This window comes from Sceloporus undulatus, chromosome 8 (genome assembly GCF_019175285.1).
Source record: "Sceloporus undulatus isolate JIND9_A2432 ecotype Alabama chromosome 8, SceUnd_v1.1, whole genome shotgun sequence".
Lineage (NCBI taxonomy): Eukaryota > Metazoa > Chordata > Lepidosauria > Squamata > Phrynosomatidae > Sceloporus > Sceloporus undulatus.
Genome location: NC_056529.1, coordinates 6,372,315 through 6,390,813, shown reverse-complemented (window position 1 = coordinate 6,390,813; position 18,499 = coordinate 6,372,315). Strand labels below are relative to the sequence as shown.

Sequence of the window (18,499 nt, the reverse complement as noted above, 5' to 3'; positions counted from 1 at the left end):
ATTTCAAACCGACTTTTGATACCATTTTAACTGAATGCAGCAACATGTATCTGGGCATGTAAGATATGCAGTGACTTTGTTCTGTCAGAGAAGTATATGGAACAGAGACTTGACTTTTGAACAAATTTCAGTCTTCTTGTAAAATAATAATAATAATAATGAGAGTGTTTTTTATTATGTCCATTTGAAAGTAATTAAAAAGCCTAAGCCAAGAACAAAACAGTAGTTGATGGAAATGGAAACAGACTGTGGATGCCCCTTGGCTGCTAATGACTTAATGTGCTGATATCTGTGAGTGCCAAAATAATCGCTTTCCACGATTCAGAGCATTTAAATAACTCAAATAAAGAAGGAAGGAAAACAGGCTTGTCTTGGATCTTGGAATCCAGGCTATCCCCAGGCTTTAATTCTTTAACTGGAATATGCCAATTCTCTGGTTCAAGGGGTGCCCCTGTTGCAAGCTCACACAATGGTATTCAGAAAGGGAACAATACACAGTCTGAAGTCAAAGGCTTTCATGGCCGGCATCCATAGTTTTTGTGGGCTATGTGGCCATGTTCTAGAAAAGTTTATTCCTGATGTTTCGACAGCATCTGTGGCTGGCATCTTCAGGGACACAGTCTGACAGCCAGGCAACTAGGGCAGCTGGTAGAGTCCAGTGAAAGAGGGCTGGGTTACTTGAAAGGGGGTGCTCTCTTACAATTGAGACCCAGATCATTTTAGTCTGGTAAGGCCCACAAAGGGGGTTCAGTTGTTTTAGTTGTATCCCTGCCAATACTCCTCAGACTGTAAAAAACCCAAACATACTTCATATGCACCATTTTTCAATATCTAAAGGGATGCCACGTAGAAGATGGAGCAAGTTTTGTTTTCTACTGCTCCAGAGACTAGGGACTATTATCACACGAGGGACTTACAGCGTGGTAATCATTGCCCAAACAGTCCAAAAGCGTGAAGATGGGATCATCCATCGCACTTCTGAAACGTAATTGAGGCATTCTGCTGTTCTTTCGTCAACCAATCGTTCACAGAGAAGCCATTTTTGTAATAATGGAAGAACCTGTTATTACAAAAATGGCTTCTCCACGAACTATTGGTCGACGGAAGAATAAAGAGAGCACTTCAGTTATGTTTCAGAAGTGTGATGGACAATCCCACCTCCATGCTTCTGGAGTGTTTGGGTAACGTTTGGGTTACGATTACTGCGTGGTAAGTCCCTCGTGTGATAAGGGCCTAAGATCTGAGCAAATAGATTCCAACTACGAGAACTATAAGATAACAGATTCCACCTAAACATTTGGGAGAATGTCTTTACTGTAAGAACTATTTGACAGTGGAATGGGTTACCATGGAGGAGGATGGACTCTCTATCTCTGATGGTCTTTAAACAGAGATTGAATTTTTCAGGACTGCTTTAGTTATGTATTCCTGTATAGCTGGGGGTCAGGCTAGATGTTCCTTATGTCCCCTTCCAGCTCTTTCTATGAAAAAGGATGCCTAGTTGGACCAATATTCCATGGCATCATGATCCTCTAGTTTGGAAAGAGCAGAAGCACACTCAGTAGGGATGCATGAGAATTTATTTCAGTTCATTTCTGATTTTGAAATCGGTACCCACAGTCATTAATTTCTTTACATTTGGGTTGGAAAGAATTTCATTTAAAAACTTCAAATGTGGGCAAAACCAAATCTGTCAGATTCATCCATCTGGGCATTTGGGATTCGAGTGCTGAGCTTGTAAAGTTTGGGTTTGAATCTCTGTGTCTTAAACCATGTTAGAGTCAATAAACACAGACTGTGGTTAGCTGCCACTCCATTTGAGATGGGAAGTATTTATTTGAGAAGAAGCCAGGTAGATGTGGGCTGTTTTCAACTAATGTTTGTGCCCTGAGACCACATGCCTTTAAGCCCAAAAGAACTCTTAGTGTTTTACTGTTTACTCATTTAGTGTTCCTTTTATTTTTGATGGTTTGATTATTTCAGTAAAACAAAATGTATACCACTGAGGACAATTTCAGACATAGCTTGGTTAGGCTGGAACATCATCAGTATGCAATACTGATGCAATACTGTAAAAACAATCCAGTTTGAGACCTCTTTAACTGCCATGGTTAGCAACTATTTGGAACTGTCCTCCATAAATATCAAGGTTAGAAGAACCTTGGCTTCATGGGTGAAGCCATGGGGAAGTACTACGAGTATGAATAGTACAGGAGGAGATGGGCCAAGGATCCAACAATATAGGCCACTATATTGGCCTATATGAAGAGATAACTGAGAGCTTTTGTAAGTGGGCATCTATCCAGCGCTGGAACTCTCTTCTCCAAAGATCTAACCAAGTCCAGTTCTCAGTATCTTCTAGAAGCAATCAAGAGATTTGTGTGTAGCACGGCCCAAACACTTGTGGAGTGCGTATTGCATTCTTTCAATGGCTTTGGGCAGGGCTGAGCCAAATCTGCTTACTGCCTGTTGTTCTCATTTTCATCTTTCTCAAACACTGGCTTTGGTTTTGGCCTGGGTTTCAGCCCTCCTTTCAAACTCTCCATTTGTTTTTAATTTGGACGTGAACTGCGTGTTCCTCCTTTTGAAGTACAGGAACTTTGGTGTCACATAATGATGTGTGGAGGCAGTGGCCCTTTGGTGCTAGTGTTTATGTGATTTGCCACATTGTCCCATGTAATTTTACAGTAGCCCACAGAATATAATGAGCTATATAAATATAAAACCTGCTTGAAGTTTTATCTGAGTGCAAGAAAAACATTTAAAAATCAACAGCTGTGAAAGGGACTAGTGATACATTTTTCACTTATGGATTTACTAAATCAAATTTACCCAGCACTGCTGGGGTCTGCCTGATACCCCAGCAGACATCCATTGAGCTACTTCTCTTCTCACTACTTCCTTTTTGCATCATCATCATCATCATCATCATCATCATCATCATCATCGGAATTAACTGAGTCATTTTTCTTCCTTGCTTATTTTTTGAAATGGAAAATGGCTCAGCTTACTTAGCCAAATTCCAGGTTTAACTGAGGTGGATAGGTTCAGCAATCACGCATCATTAGAAGTAATAACGAAAGAAACAATCTATGTGAATATATCAAGCAGATTCAAATGAGAAGTCAAGATGTGCTCTTAGCCTCACTTGTGACAGTGTCCAAAGAAGACACAAGGCTGATGTGGTTAGAAATAATAGGGATATGGGAAGAAAGGAATGCATATCGCTTACGTAACTCTAGCACAAAAGTTTGGATGTGTGATTCTGTGTCCCCTTTCCAACATGTCAAAAAAAGAAGACAAACCTAAAATCCAGATACATGTCTCTCTGCGCTTCCCCATCTGGCCCACATGCAAGGAAAACAAAATGGTGTTGGCGACCAAGCTTGTTGACTTCATCCTAATATTTATCAACCTATGCAACTTGTTCGTAACATTTGGGTTTCAACCAGGCTCATGCAGATATACAAACCAGCCTAGTGAAAAGAAAGAAAGAAAGACACAGAAAGAAAGAAAGAAAGAAAGAAAGAAAGAAAGAAAGAAAGAAAGCAAATTAGAAACATGGCTGGGAACTCATCATCAGACACACTCTTCTTGCCAATATATCTAAGAGAACAGCCACATACAGTTCTGCTTCACACACAAATCTACAATCGTTCAGTGAAGAATGTTGAACTGAAAGATATCTGCAGCCCCATCCCTCATTAATCCAATATCTGCAGACATGTCTTCCTTCAGAGTTGCTTGACAGATGGGTAGGACAATTCATAATTTTTCCACACAAACAAAACTCTTGTCTTGGTTATCTGTTTCATAGGAATTGAATAGCCATTGCCTTAATCTCTCTTTCCCATGGACATTTCCCCCCACAAATCAAATACATCTTGACAATAACAGGAAGAGCCTTAAGCCCTACAGTGTTCATGAAGAATACCATCTACAGTCCTAATGTGCTAAAGAGCTCCTGAAGCTGCAATTCTATGCACACTTGCACTTACTTAGGAGTAAGACCCCCCCCCCTTAAACACAGTGGAACTTGCTGGTTTGAATCCTGTTGGTAGTCCTAACTAGAGTAGAGCCATGGAAACAATGGGATGCATATTTGAGTTGAGGTCTTCCCAAAAGTAATTCCACAACTGATTAGATGGGTCTGCCCCAGCTTGGATTGCCAATAGGATTCAGACCAATGTAAAGTAAAGCATTTCTTCAATTGCCCTGTAAATACGCAATCTAATTTCTATGTACTTGGGATTAGTGATGGGCACATCTATAAAGTCCCTGTCCATGGAATTCTTCCTTTTCCCACTTGCACATTTGTGCCCACTTTCGTTCATTTTGCTCCTGGGTCAAAAGCTGTCTCTATTTTGGAATATATTTTGAAATGTTTCACATTGTTCTATGCAATTTTTTACTTTTAAAAACAGCCTTTAAAACAGAAGACAAACATGCCTTACAAATAATTTAAAACCAGACAGTTAAAACAACCAGAAATATCTTCAAGGACTGGATGCCATGCAAAACAGCACAGCCTTAGCTTCCTAGTGGCTTCCTTTGGCTTCCTTTGAGAAGGCCTTCCACAACTGGGGAGCTGCTATAGAAAAAGCCCTGTCTTCATGGCAGGATGGGACATGCAATAGGGCCTTCACTGAGGATCTCAAGTGTCAGGCAGGCTCTTATGAGAGGACACAGTCTTTCAGATATCTTTGCCCTCAATCTATGTAGAGCTTTGTTGGTCAGAACAGTACCTTGAATTGAACTTGGAAGCAAATTGGAAGTCGCCTGTGTCTAGTTCCCATCCATCAAGTCAACCAAGGTTGTTTCTGACACATAAAGAGGCCTGAATTCCAACTGCAATGGAATCCAGGTAATCCATTGAATTCTAACTTTCTCTCTCTTTAATGCTGTTTATGCATGGAAGGATCATAAATTATCATCTTGGTGAGATTCTATGGAGAATGACAACAGCTTAGAGACAGGCTTGGCACCAGTCTAAATCTAGGCTCAGGTGCTGTTAAATTAAAGGGGAAGAATAGGTAGCAGATGATGAACACAGCATTGATCAGAGACCCTGGTCAGCATTGAGGATACTTGGCTAGATGGACCAGGTAAAATGGCCTGACCTGGTACAAATCTGTTTCCTAACTGCCTTCAGAGTTTCCAATTGACTTTAAAATTGGCACGCCCAGCATTGCGTTACTTCCAAGGGCAGGGTGTGTAGCTAGGGCAGACCATCCCAGGCTCGGGTGGAGGAGAGGCACAGACACACAAAGAGGTCAAAGTTGGTGGAAACAATGAATGCAATCCACAGCTCCCAAATTTATTTGTCATGGTTTGCTTCCCTTTGAGCCCATTCCAAGCAGGAGTCCAGTTGAGCAGAGGTTGCAGGCCCGACCTCCTCTTTACAAAGAGAGCTCTTCACAAAGGGGAAAGCAGTTAATTTGAAATGAAACAGGATACGAACACATGAATTAAGTGTTTTGCTAGGGGAAATTACAGTTCATAGTGCTGTATCATTCCAGCGATTGAAGCTGATATTACCCCACTCTGTTTAGAACTAGGAGATATATAATATCCTGTGGAACCGTTTCCAACTCGGTACATGCACTTCCCCTTTCCGAAAACCCTATTGTCAAATTAGGCAGATATACTTTTACATCCATTCATTTTTATTTTTAAATTAGATTACAGTTCATTTATCCCAGCCCTATTGATATGTATCAAGTCAAGCAACAAGCAGTTCCATTGGTTGCCTCGAGGTCCCATAACTGGCCTTATCTCAGTTTTTATTGCAGCTCAACCTGACAGCAAATACCCTGGGCCAGTAAGAATATGGAATGCAGTCTTATTTATGCCTGTGGCAACGGCCCCAGTGATCTCCACCAGGCCCAAATTTGTCCTTCTGCATTTATCTGTTCAATCTGGAGAACGGCAAACATCCTTGGCAGATTGCACTTATCTAGATTCTCCCTTGCCCCTTTCTTTTTTAAAAGTAAAGTCCTGAGTTTGTCTGCATATATGTTCTTGTGTTTCAGCATTCAGATGCCACAAAGTTTTGTTTAAAACTAGTAGCTTTAGGGTATAGACAGGAATTTCGATTCTCAAAAGGAACTTATAATAAGCAGCAATAACTCCATCTTGGGGTGGTTTGAGAAGTTCATTTTAAGTCTGAGGTTTTGCATGTTTGCTTTGATCTACACTTCCCAGGATGACTGCAGAACAGATAAAACTAGCCCTAGAAGCTTTTCTCACATGCACACATTTGAAAAGTTCTAATATAAATATGTATATATATTTCAAATGCATGTAAAATCCATCCTAAATATGCTTTAGCCATTGGGAAGGACAAGTTCAAGCAATGTGGGCAATTTAGGCACACAGACAGGAGCACGGGTGGGCAAAATATTGGATGGATCTTGTCCCGTTTAAATACAAAGAGAGAAAATGGTCACAGACTGGGTGGGAAAGGGAGAACGTGTGTTTTGGACTTTATAGCTATGTTCATCCCTATTCTGTTTTAAGTTTGAAACATCTTTCATGATTATATATACAGAATATTGTGCAGTGTAAAAGTCAAAGAAGCTGCTTCGAGTCACTTTGGAGGTATGCTGTTTAAATGATGCATGCGTCCTAAGAGTCCAGAAGCCGCATCAAAGCCACGATCCAGTCCTAAGGACTGGAGCGCAACTTTGGTGCAGCCTCCAGACTCATAGGATGCATGCATCATTGAAACAGCATACCTCCAAAGTGACCCAAAGCAGCTTTATTTTCGTCTGTCTGTATGGGACCATTCAAAGACACAACCATGTTAGTCTGGAATATCAGTATGCAAAGGGGTCTCATGGCACTTTAGAGATAAACTGTGAAAAAAGGTTGTAGCATAGTTCGGTTCATCTTCATTATGCTCACAGACCAGCACAAAGTTGTAGCATAAGGTTTCATAGACTTGAGCTATGTCTGCCTGTATACACCAATTTCTTTCTTTCTTTCTTTGACAGTTAGCAAGTATGGACTATTGGGCTAGATTGACAAAGCGTCTGAATAAAGGAGCTTCCTGGGTATTTTCCCCACCTAATGTGAAAAATCAAAGGTACACCCTTTTAGTCTACTTATTTATTTGACTGCCAAGCAGTGCTGCAGATTTCTGACCACTTCAAAAACCTCTTGCATCTGGCCCTGTCTGCAAGTGGTGCTTCCCCCTTAGCTCTCTTAAACAGTTCCAAAAGGAGAGAAAGAACTAGACTTTATTTGGAACAAGGAGGCCATCTACTGACCAATTCAGCACACAACCATTTTCTTTCATCATTGAAAGGATATACAGGTTGAGTCTCCCTTATACATAAATCTGAAATATTCCCAAAATCAAAACTTTTTTCATGGATGACTGAGATACTAACACCTTTCCTTTCCCATGGTTCAGTGTACACAAACTTTGTGTCATGCGCAAAATAATTGAAAATGTTGTATAAAATTAGCCTCAGGCTGTGTGTATAAGGGAATTTTATACAGTATATTTAATCATTCATTAATCATTCACGAAACAAAGTTTGTATACATTGAACCATCAGAAACTACTGTCTAAAATTACCTTCAGGTTATGTGTATGAGAGACTTTCAGCATGGTGCAGTGGTTTTGAGCGCTGGACTATGAATCTGAAGACCACGGTGCGAATCCCGGCTCAGCAATGGCAAACTCCCTCTGAACAAATCTTGCCAAGAAAATCCCTTGATAGGGTCACGCAACAACAATATGTTTTGAAGGTACCTAGAAAATATAAATGAATTTTGTATTTAGGCTTGGGTCCCAGCTCCAAGTGATCTCATTATATACATACATGCAAGTGGTGAAGTTCTGACTACATGCTTTGGCCTTTTAATTTCTTTTAACATACAGTGTGCCATATTGTATGCAGGTGCACCATACGCAGCTTCAAGCATACACTGAAGCCATGCGGCAATCAAACAAATGGTACGCGCCCCTGTAAAATTTTGTATGTGTAAAATGAAAATTGAGCAACCTTGTCTGTGACTCACTCATGCCCCAATGCAAGTGCTGTTGCTACATCAGCAATAGTTCTGTTGAACGGGTCCAGATTGTCTTGTTATGCTGTATACCCTCGTCGCATTACTGGCGATGAGGCTACACATGTTCCTCCCACCTGTACATGTACGAATGCAACCCAGTGTGGAACTCAGTACATTACTGAATAGGATGCTCTTTCCAAGGTAAGTCACATCTGTTCACTCTAGGCTGTGTTTCACTGTCTTCCATATGTGGGATTTGTTGGAGCATCAATCTGTTATCGGCAGCTTTTTTCCCCTTTTGAAGTGAAATTTCCAAGCGGGTGTTCTGCACGAACTTGCCAAACGAGAAATTCTCGGAGAGCAAAGAGTGTAAACACTTCACACGGGCATGACTGCAAAGACACAAATTTCAATAAACTCTGTCCCAGGTGTGTGCACAGCTAAGGGGATTAAATAAATGTTTTCAATAAAAAAAAGGAGCTGTAATAGCGGCGATAACTGATATAATGGAGTAGAGCACAATTTGGAAGTTTGGGATGAGATTGGCAAGATCAAATAAAGGATAGGCCCTTTATCCAGGGAACGCTACAGCTTGGGGTAGCACGTGCCAGTTGTAGACCTGTCTATAGTTAGTTGTTATTGGTGACATTTCAGGTATGAAATATACCTTCTCCCCTTTCTTGAGCAAGTCACATTCTCTCAGCCTCAGAGCATGGCAGTGGCAACCTCCCTCTGAAGAAACATGCCAAAAAAAGTGTGATAGGGTCACCTTAGGGTTGCCATAAGTCAGAAATGACTTGATGGTACACAACAACAACAACAGCAACAACAACAACAACAAGCAACATATTTGTTACCTTTCTTCTCCTAAGTAGACTTTGGAGAGAGCACAGTCCCTGATCCTTCCACTCTCTACACTAAGTAAAAGCAGCAATGGGAATCACAGGGACATGTAGGTGATTTTGGATTGCAATGCCAACAAGCATTCCTTGCCATTGGCTATGTGAGCTGGGGCTGATGGTATTTGCAATTCAGCAACAGTTGGAGGGCCACATGATTTCCACTCCTATTTTAGAAGTAGCCATTTGCAGCCATCTACATCTACGGTTTGCGATAGTACACAACCATTGTTGTTTTCATGTGCCTTCAAGTCAATTGTGACTTATGGCAACCCTAAGGCTAGCTTCTCACAGGATTTTCTTGCCAAGGTTTGTTGGAGTGTGACTGCCGAAGGTCACCCAGTGGGTTGGCTCAGCGGGGGATCCAGATCCCATACTGCAGACCACCAAGAAATTAGTCTGATATCTATGTCCTGTTTCAGTTTATAATATAGCACAAAGGAACTATAAAGAATTGGCACATCGCAGAACCTCTTTTTTTAAAAAGATATAACCCAGTAAATGACTAATAAAGACTATTTTACTGGCTAATAAAATAAAGGCACCTTGTTTTATACCACAACACTGAAGATCTGAATACAGTACTAATATCAGGAAAACATCCCTTTCTTAATCTAGCTGTTGTGGTGGTGCACATAACATCCAATGGCCCTAGATGAAGTTTGGACCTCAAAACATCTCTATATTTAATTTAAATCTTCTACCGTTCATATTTCTGCTTATGAATAACATAAAGTGATTTTTTTAACAAATGAATCTAATCTTCTTTTTCTTCTATTTATTTATATCCCACTTTCCCTCCAAAACTGGAGCTCAAAGTCACTTACTATTGAAAAGAATACAATTAGAAACATATAAAATGAAAATCAAAATAGAATGAAACCATCACAATATGTTACCAGTGATGTATTTAAGTCTTTTACTCCACGTCTCAAGTCAAGTCTCAAGTCTCTACCTTCAAGTCTCAAGCCGAGTCTCAAGTCCTTAGAAGACACTTTCAGGTCAAGTCTCCAGTTGAATCTCAAGTCTGGGAGCCAGGTTTAACAGCAAATAAGATGTGTGAATAGGGGTGGGAGGTGGAGTTTTAAAAACTAGAAAATCAAGATGTGCACAAACAAAAAATATTCTCGGAGAGGAACAGCAACCGTGTTAGGCAAAGGTTTTGAGCTAGGAGGAGCCTTCTAAGCTTCTTGAAAGGTTTAGAAGGCTCCACCAATGTGCAGCTGGGACCGGCTCCTGAATAGACCTCAACCTCAGCTTCAAATCCATTGCTTAATGTGTTTGCTGTTTTTGGATGATGTTAACCCTGCAAGTCAATCACTAATAATATGCAAGTTTCAAGTCAAGTTGGGTCAGGGCGCCATTTATTGCCAAGTCAAGTCACCGAAGCAACTTAAGTCTGACCTGTGTCGGTGTCAATTGACTCAAGTCTACATCACTGTATGTTACCCTCTTGGTAAACTGCACTCTCATTTTGCCGTTCCTTTGCTATTAAACACAAGGGGGCATTTTAGAGTGGGGACAGAGGAAATATTAATGGTTTGCATGGCAAAGGAGCTCTATTCTGCAGGCTAGCTACACTTTCTTAATCATCTTTTGCTCTAGATCTTTCTGGAAGTTCCATAGGGGTGGCTGTTTGAAATGTGCCCTGCTGTGTCAAATTATACAGTGAGATGTGCATGCTAACAGCCACCTGGCATCGCAATGGAGATCCAAAGGTGCTGCAGGGACATTGGAGCAGCTTTGGGGCTAGAATACTCTGGACTGCCCCTGGGGTTTTCTGGCCTGTGTAGCCCCAGACTGTAATAATATAATTTATAATAATATAATTTATTTATATTCTGCCTTTTCCCAAAGGAATCAAAGCTTATTACAAGACATAAACAGCAATGAAATACAAATTATAATAAAATCACATTTCTAAAAATCCCCTACCCCAACCTGGTACTTGTCTCTGTGTTTGTACTATCTGAAAATCAGTAGCGATGGCCACTGCCAGTAAACACCAATATTGTTTCCAGGACTGAGATTTGCCAGAGATCAAGAAAAGGAAAAAGAATGTTAACGCTAAAACAAAATGAACCTAATGCTTAAATATTGTAACTTACTATAGCAAAGATTGTAACTACTGGAACAATCATAATAGGCCGAAAGGAAAGTCACAGCAATGAAAGTGGTGTCAAACTGCATTATCTCCATAGCGTAGATGTACCCTTAGTTACCTGAGTGTTTCTGAATAGTGGGTACTTCTAGGTATTACAAGCAAGGAGCCACTGCCAAGGTGGCAGAAAGAGAGCAACTGAAAGAGATAATTCTAGAAGTCACATTAAAGTTCTGGCCCAAAAAATATTTTTTAATGATCTAGACAGTGGCAAGCCAGAATATTTCCTTCCCCAAAGTGGTCTGACAACAATTCCCATAGCCATGGCTCCATCCATCCATACTCTCTTCCTTTCTTAACTGCTGGGAGGTTAGGGATAAATTTCATCCTCTGATTGAGAGTTCCTGATCCCTGCACAAAATGACAAGCCATTCTATAGGGACAGAGCACATGTTGTGCATGAAGACGTCCCAGTTTTGCACCCAAGGACTGTGTCACAGGTGCTGTAAATGACTTCTGCTTGACACTGGAGAGCTGCAGTCAATCAGGATTTGTCAAATGGAGCAGGTAGACTACAGTGTAGCCTCACCTTGGATAAGACAGCTTCTTATATACCTGATTATGCTCAGCAAACTGTCACATTAAAGGGATAATGATGATTCTCTCCCCACTCAAGTTGCTCTATGGCTGTGAACATTTGCAGTGGAATCCTCCATACACCGCTTGTGGGTTTTAATTTATTTTTGTGAGGGATCATTGAAACCCAACACACGCAAGAACGTGTGTTGGGCCTCTGTACTGCAGAAGAGATGCAGCATTTGCCCACAGCTGCACTAACCACATAAAAAGACTCAATGTTCGCTCATAACTGTGTCTCACAGAGCATTCATTCAATGAGTGTTAGATGCCAGACAATATCAATGATAATAAAAGGTTTGGCTTCCCACACCCCACCTGGAATGCCCTGAAAGTTCACTCTTCTAAACAACATCATTGTTGTTACAGAACACAAAGAAAGGAAAACGCCGTTTCTGTTCCCAGGGGTACTATTACCCTCAATATTTTGGGTGGATGGGTGGGTGCAAGGGATATAGATGAAGAAGCACAATGTTTGATAGGCTCCACTAAATACCTTGCACAGTATCATCTTTCCTCTTCACGTTGAAAATGGTGCAGTAGTTAACGTAGGGTTCATCCCTGAAACCAATTTTCATTCTAATTTCTGGAAACATCTGTTGGGACAGTAGTGTTTTGAAAACATTTTGAAGCACACATATTTGTTATGCCTCCACGGGAGCCCCAAAATGGCATACCTTTGAACAGTTCACAGATGAAACCTGGGCATGTCTGGCCTAGCAACATTAGAGAGTGGGCAAGTTGGCAAAAGTTATTTATCCTAGTTTTTCATCTGCTTTTAAAATGTTCCGGTTTCTCTCTCCTCCTCTCACTTTCCCCCTTTCTCCTCAGCTCACTTCACTTGAACGCTGAGTTCAAAATACAAAAGTAGTTTGCACTGACTTAACTCAGCAGGAGAGGAGAAGAGAAGGTTCCTCCTTTACACTTCTTTCACTCTTGTGGAGTCTTGTCCTCCCCAATAGGATCAGGCAAAAGCAAACTGCACACCCCTCCTTGCCTTCCTTTTTAATAACATTGGCCATCTACAATCTGATGTCACTTAGCCACATGTGTCACAGTTTTCACCTGTTAAAGGTTGGAAGGCATGCACTGAGGTTGGTGACACTACCTGCTGTGAAGCCTGTGTGACACCACTGTCCCCATGTCTAGAAGTAAAAGCAGTAGCAAAGGCAGGGAGATGGAGTTTGAAAGAGAACCAGGAAAAGAGGGAGACCACACTGATGATGAATTGATTCAATCAAGGAAGCCAACCAAGGATCCAGTGACCTATGAGATTTGACAGGATAAGGTGGTGGGCAGGCCCAGAACGCATCATTCCAGAGCCTTTAAGCTTTCAAACATATAGATGCAGATTCAGAGGTTCTTCCTTCTCTCATCTTTTAAAATGTTCTAGTTTTTGTCTCCTTCTCCCACTTTTCCCCTTTGTCATCACCTCACTTCAATTGGTGCAAACTAAGTTCCAAGTGCAAAAGGAGTTTGCGCTCAAATAGCAAGAGAAGGGGAGAAGATAGTGTGGAACTTTGTACTTCCCAGTAGTCTCAGGCAAAGGCAATCTACTGTAGCTTTATTCCTACCTTGTGTGTTCTTCCTCATAATAGAGGATTTATTGAAATTATCCCTGCCAAATCAGGACAGTTGAAGGGTATGGAGGAATAGTGGAAGCTAAATAAAATGCGCCTATGACAGAACAAGAAATGAGTTGTGAAATAAATACATGATGTCATAAGCAGCCCTAAGAGCCACGCTGTGTATTGTTAGAGTCACAGAGAACCTCCTGTGACCTTTGCTGAATTAAAACAAGTGGGATTAGCATGAAGTAAATAACTTAGTAACTGTACTGACAACAAGGCACTAGCTTATGGCTGGTATTCTTCTAGTTACACATTGCGCACTTCCGTACCCTTTGAAGCTGGCTGCTTCGAAGACAGTCATCAACAGCGGAGGGAAACATACTGTTGCAATCAAGTGCGAAAAGAAGACTGAACTTGGATGAATGACAAAAAAAATAGATATCCACAAATGGAAGACATCAGTCTGGAGGTTTGAAACGTTTTGTTTCTTTCTAGTCACAAGATTATGATGTGAGGCCAGGATGAATGTATGGCGTCTAAGAAATAGGATAGGGTGAATACGAGTGGTGCGGTTTCTGGTAATGGGTTGTGGATTTGGGCTCCTTTTTCTTCTTCTTCTTCAAAATCCCAATTAATTCCCAGCTGTACCACAAATATGGTGGTTGAAATGCCTGAAGAACATTGGCCCGGTACAGACTCACGATTTTAGGGCTTGGGATTGCAGAGTGACCGCATGCTCCCAAGCCCTACCATGCGGCGGCGGCGCAATTGTGGCATGGCCCCATCCACATGGGGGCAGCCATGATGATGCAAATGTGGTGCACCATCTAAATATCATGGCACCGCGCGTGCATCATAGCTGTGTGCGAGTGCGCTATTGGTGCACTCATGGCACCTGTTGCATAGACTAAAAGGAACCCGCTTCCAGCTTTCAGCAGGTTCTTTTTAGTCCTGGCAGCGGCCATGGTGTTTGGTCTGTTAGCAAAACAGAAAAGAAACCTCTGTACCTTTATACATTTTAGTTCTTACCCTTTCCAAAATACTCATACAAAAGGCAATTTCAGGGTCTAAAATTTTCACTTCTTATTGTAGGACTCAATTCTCAGTTCTTCCTCCTCTATCTGGAGGAAGACTGATATCCCTACATTTTTAGAGCTGGGATGAGAAAACTCTTATACAACTCATACTGCTTTCTGTAGCATTGGTTTCCAAGGCTTCTCAATATTTGATCCTTCCCTCAGTAATACAGTATTACAGTCATAGCAAGCAGCTGCACAATCCAAAGAGATTTCAAAATTGGTTCGAAGCTCTTTTTCAATGCTAGGTTCTCTTGAGATTTTGTTTCCCTACGATTTGCATTGTTTACTGCCCCGTATTGCAGTGTTCTTTTGTGAGCTGCAGTCAAAATGAGGAGTGAGAAAACCTGCTTTAGAAAGGCTTGTCCCAAAACAAATATAGGGAAATAGTTCTTTGGTTAACATTCCCCTTATGACAGCGCATGTGAAGCATAGACTATGTAATTACCTACTTTATCTGCCTGGGTTGTCAAAAAAGCAAGTTGTTTAAAAAAGGGAATCATTCCAAAGAACAGACAAGACCAATGAAAATTATATTTATGACCATTAAGTATGACACCTTTTTTTTTTTAAAGGATCAGGTACTTGCAACAAAAGAATTGCTGCCAAATGGGATTTTTTCTTTAATAAAAAAAACCCACAACACAGAACTATTGATATACAATTTCTCAAGAAAGAGCACAGTCGCAATTTCAGAAAAGGATGATTAGGCAAAACAAAAAATAAACTGCTCTGTGCTTAACAAAATTTTGTTTTTGTGATTTTGCAGGAAGTAAAACTAATTCTGATGTGAGAAAAGTATGAAAGCAGAACCCAGTGACAGATTATATGCTGAATGCAAACAGATAGATTAGATAGATAGATAGATAGATAGATAGATAGATAGATAGATAGATTAGATAGATAGATAGATAGATAGATAGATAGATAGATAGATAGATAGATAGCTTTTATGTTAGGATGACATTCATCCTAGGTACTGCCAGCCCAGTGAACAAGACACGCTCATGCCCAGATTCCATGTGAGAAACCCTGGAAGGCAGCATATCCTATGTTCTGAAATTGTTTCTGTACAACTTAATGAATATTTCACCTAAACAAATAATACTCCCTTTGCCCTTTCATTTCCAGAGTTTCAAATATCCATTTATACCATACACAGGTATCATTGTGTAGAAGTGCCACAGTTGGGTTCTGTATCAGACAATCTTGACCAATTTTTGTGCTTATATAGATTCACTACTGGCAGTTTTTGCTAGTTCTCTAAAGCTGGGCAAAATAAACTTTCCACATAGGAAGCTGTCATATACCCAGTTGGATTATTTAGCTATCTAGCTAAAAATGGGTGGGAATTTCATTAGTCTACTCACAAAAGGTTATGGTTCCTCTCTTTGCTATGAGTTAAAGTACAGAACATACATTGACCCATGGACAAGTCAACTCAATTTTGGAGTCAATTTTTGGACTACAATTTCTACACTTATACATACATGAGTACTGCTACGTGAAAGCAATACAAGACTAAATGCAAAATGCCTCTGGCTTGCCATCTTTTCCAACTTTCTGCCTTGATGCAATAGTAGCTGACAAGGATAAAGCATAAGCTGCACGAATGTTTTCTGAAGACGGCATACCTCCAAAGTGATCCAAAGCAGCTTTATTTTGGCCTGTCTGTTTGGGCCCATTAGTTATAGATGTTCATAGATGCACAGCAGAAGGAGACAGAAGCACAAATAACCTCAAACCCTAAAAAGCACACAGCTCTATCAATCATAACTAATTTTCCCAACAAAACTATCCTTAACATGGATGAATCAATTAACACGTTTGCTGAGGAACCTACCAAGCAAATGGTCTAGCTGTGGCATATGATCGCCATCCCTTAGCTTTCCATGGCCGTTCCAAAAGAGGGGACACTGGGAGCAAACGAGTTGGAACTCCTTGAAATATAATCTGGTTCTCCGATGTTTTGCCACGACATGCTTATTTATGTCTCGCAGCTTTGAATATTAGCCCTCGGCAGGCAATTTGAAAAAGAAATAGACATTGACATTATAAGTGAGCGGCCCTCCTACCCGTCCTTTCCCCTTCAACACACAGACTCTCTTTGCAACTCACAAAGAATTCTTTCATGACAATAGAGGGAGAGCAACTACGGGAAAATAAATAGCCAAGAAGCAATACGGATCTAATTGCCTGTGCTCCTACATAGCTAAAATAAAACAGCTGTGATCACATACTGAGATAAAACCATCGTTCAATAAATAAGTCTTATTCAATATGGATGTAGTGATAGTAAACTAAGCTGCCCAATGATAAAGCGGACCCATTTTGTGGACCACCTATTGCTCCCACGCTGGAAGGATGTGACCAGCCTCAATGCTGTTCACCCGGGTGGAACATTTCAGTGCTGTGTTTTTGGATGTAATCGATCCTATAGTTCACCCATGGGTTACACGCTGGTATCTTTATTTGTTTACTGATTGAATGAAACCTTGCTTGGCTGAGCTGACTATCATTGAAGGACTAATCCCCAGCAATGCAAAGAAATTCCCTTGTAAGCAACCTGAAGCAAAAGAAATGGACTAGTTTGATTCCCAGAACACACATGTGCGCACTTTGAATCCAAATTCCAAGAAAAGAGATTCCACTGAACCATTAAGAAGGACTTCTTGACTATGGTTGTATCTATGCTGTATAAATAATGTAGTCTGACACCACTTTAGCTGCCATGGCACCATCCTACAGAATCCTGGGATTTGTAGATTTGTGAGGCATCAGCACACTTTGGCAGAGAAGGCTAAAGACTCTGTAAAACTACAGAGCCCAGGACTGCTCAGCATTGAGCCATGGCAATAAAAAGGGTGCCAAACTCCATTATACAGCAGACTTTCTTCTTATGCAGGGATCTGTCTGCATCCCCCCGTGTAATATGCTCACACCTCATTAAAAACAATGAGGTGCATGACCGTGGTTCAGGGCAGCGTGCACACCATGGGCACATGTTCCATTACTTTAATTGGTGTGCGGCTTCTGCGTATGCTGGAAACCGTGTATAGTGTGCCCGCGTATGGAACGGGAGCACTGTATATTATTTCTAAAAATGTAGCAGGTAGACTTTTATGTAAGACTGTGTACAGAAGCAATGGCAGCCAGAGTGGTGTAGTGGTCTGAACGCTTCACTCTGGGAGACCAGAGTTCGAATCCTCACTTGGCCATGGAAAGCCACTGTGCAAGTCATACGCTCTCATACTCAAAAGAAGGCAATGGCCAACCACTTCTACATAAGTGGTATCAAAATACTATAATTGTATAGTGTGAAAGACACTACATGTCCTGGCTTCTTTCTCACTGGACATTTTAAAGAGTGGAGTTCTGGTGTCTCAACAAACTACCATTCCCAGAATTCCAAAGCATCAACACACAGCAGTTCAAGTGGTGTCAAACCAGATTATTTCCGCAGTGCGGATGCAGCCATGATGAACCTTTGGTCTGATTCGCCAGGGTTTTTGCATTGCTTCCCTTAAAGTAAATATTTTGTAACATTTTTAGGATTTTTCTTCAAAGAGCCAACATTCCCCTCTTTGCATCAAAGAATTACATTATTAAATCAGTGTTGCATTTAAGAAAAGCAAAAGAAGTGGAATGAGATCTGGGAGGATGAAGGCTGCCCTCTAGCGCTTATATAAGATGTTACAGTTATTTAAAAGCTATTTAGTGATTGATTTAAATTTTCCTGGTAATTATTAAATAAATAATAATAATAAAAACATTTGAAGAGGAAATAGGAAATCATTACATAGGATGAAACAAAAAGTATTTAAATGGTTATGGAACCAAAGGAATTTATTTTAATTTCATGTTTTTGCAAGATGCCATAATCTGAACAGATGCCTTATCCATTACCATCCTGAGCATTATACAAGGTCTGTTTCCTCTTTTAAAAAAATCAATGCTCAAAGTACTGCTGAGGGGGGATATTTTTACCTGCTTGTGGTGAAATAATAAGGTGGGTTCTAATCTGGCCTCTTTCAGGGATGTAGCCGGGGGGGGGGGGGTTTTGGGGGCCCCCCCCCCCCCTCCATTAAAAAAAAGAAAGGTGGGTGCTGCTGGCCCGCCGCACTCAAGCCCCATTATTAATGGGGCCCTTTGTCCTGGCCCCCCCCCTTCCTAAAATCCTAGCTACGTCCCTGC

The 18,499-nt window shown here is 40.9% G+C and overlaps 1 long non-coding RNA gene across 1 annotated transcript in view; it reads right to left on the bottom strand.

Annotated features, from left to right (window-relative positions):
• Positions 1-1,149: 1,149 nt before the first annotated feature.
• LOC121914841 overlaps positions 1,150-18,499 on the bottom strand; it is a 37,311-nt gene continuing 19,961 nt past the window's right edge. The window contains exons 3-4 of the long non-coding RNA XR_006100591.1: positions 7,586-7,762; positions 1,150-3,476 (exon numbers count right to left, since the gene is read on the bottom strand). This is a non-coding gene — a long non-coding RNA (uncharacterized LOC121914841). The remainder of the gene's footprint in view (positions 3,477-7,585; positions 7,763-18,499) is intronic.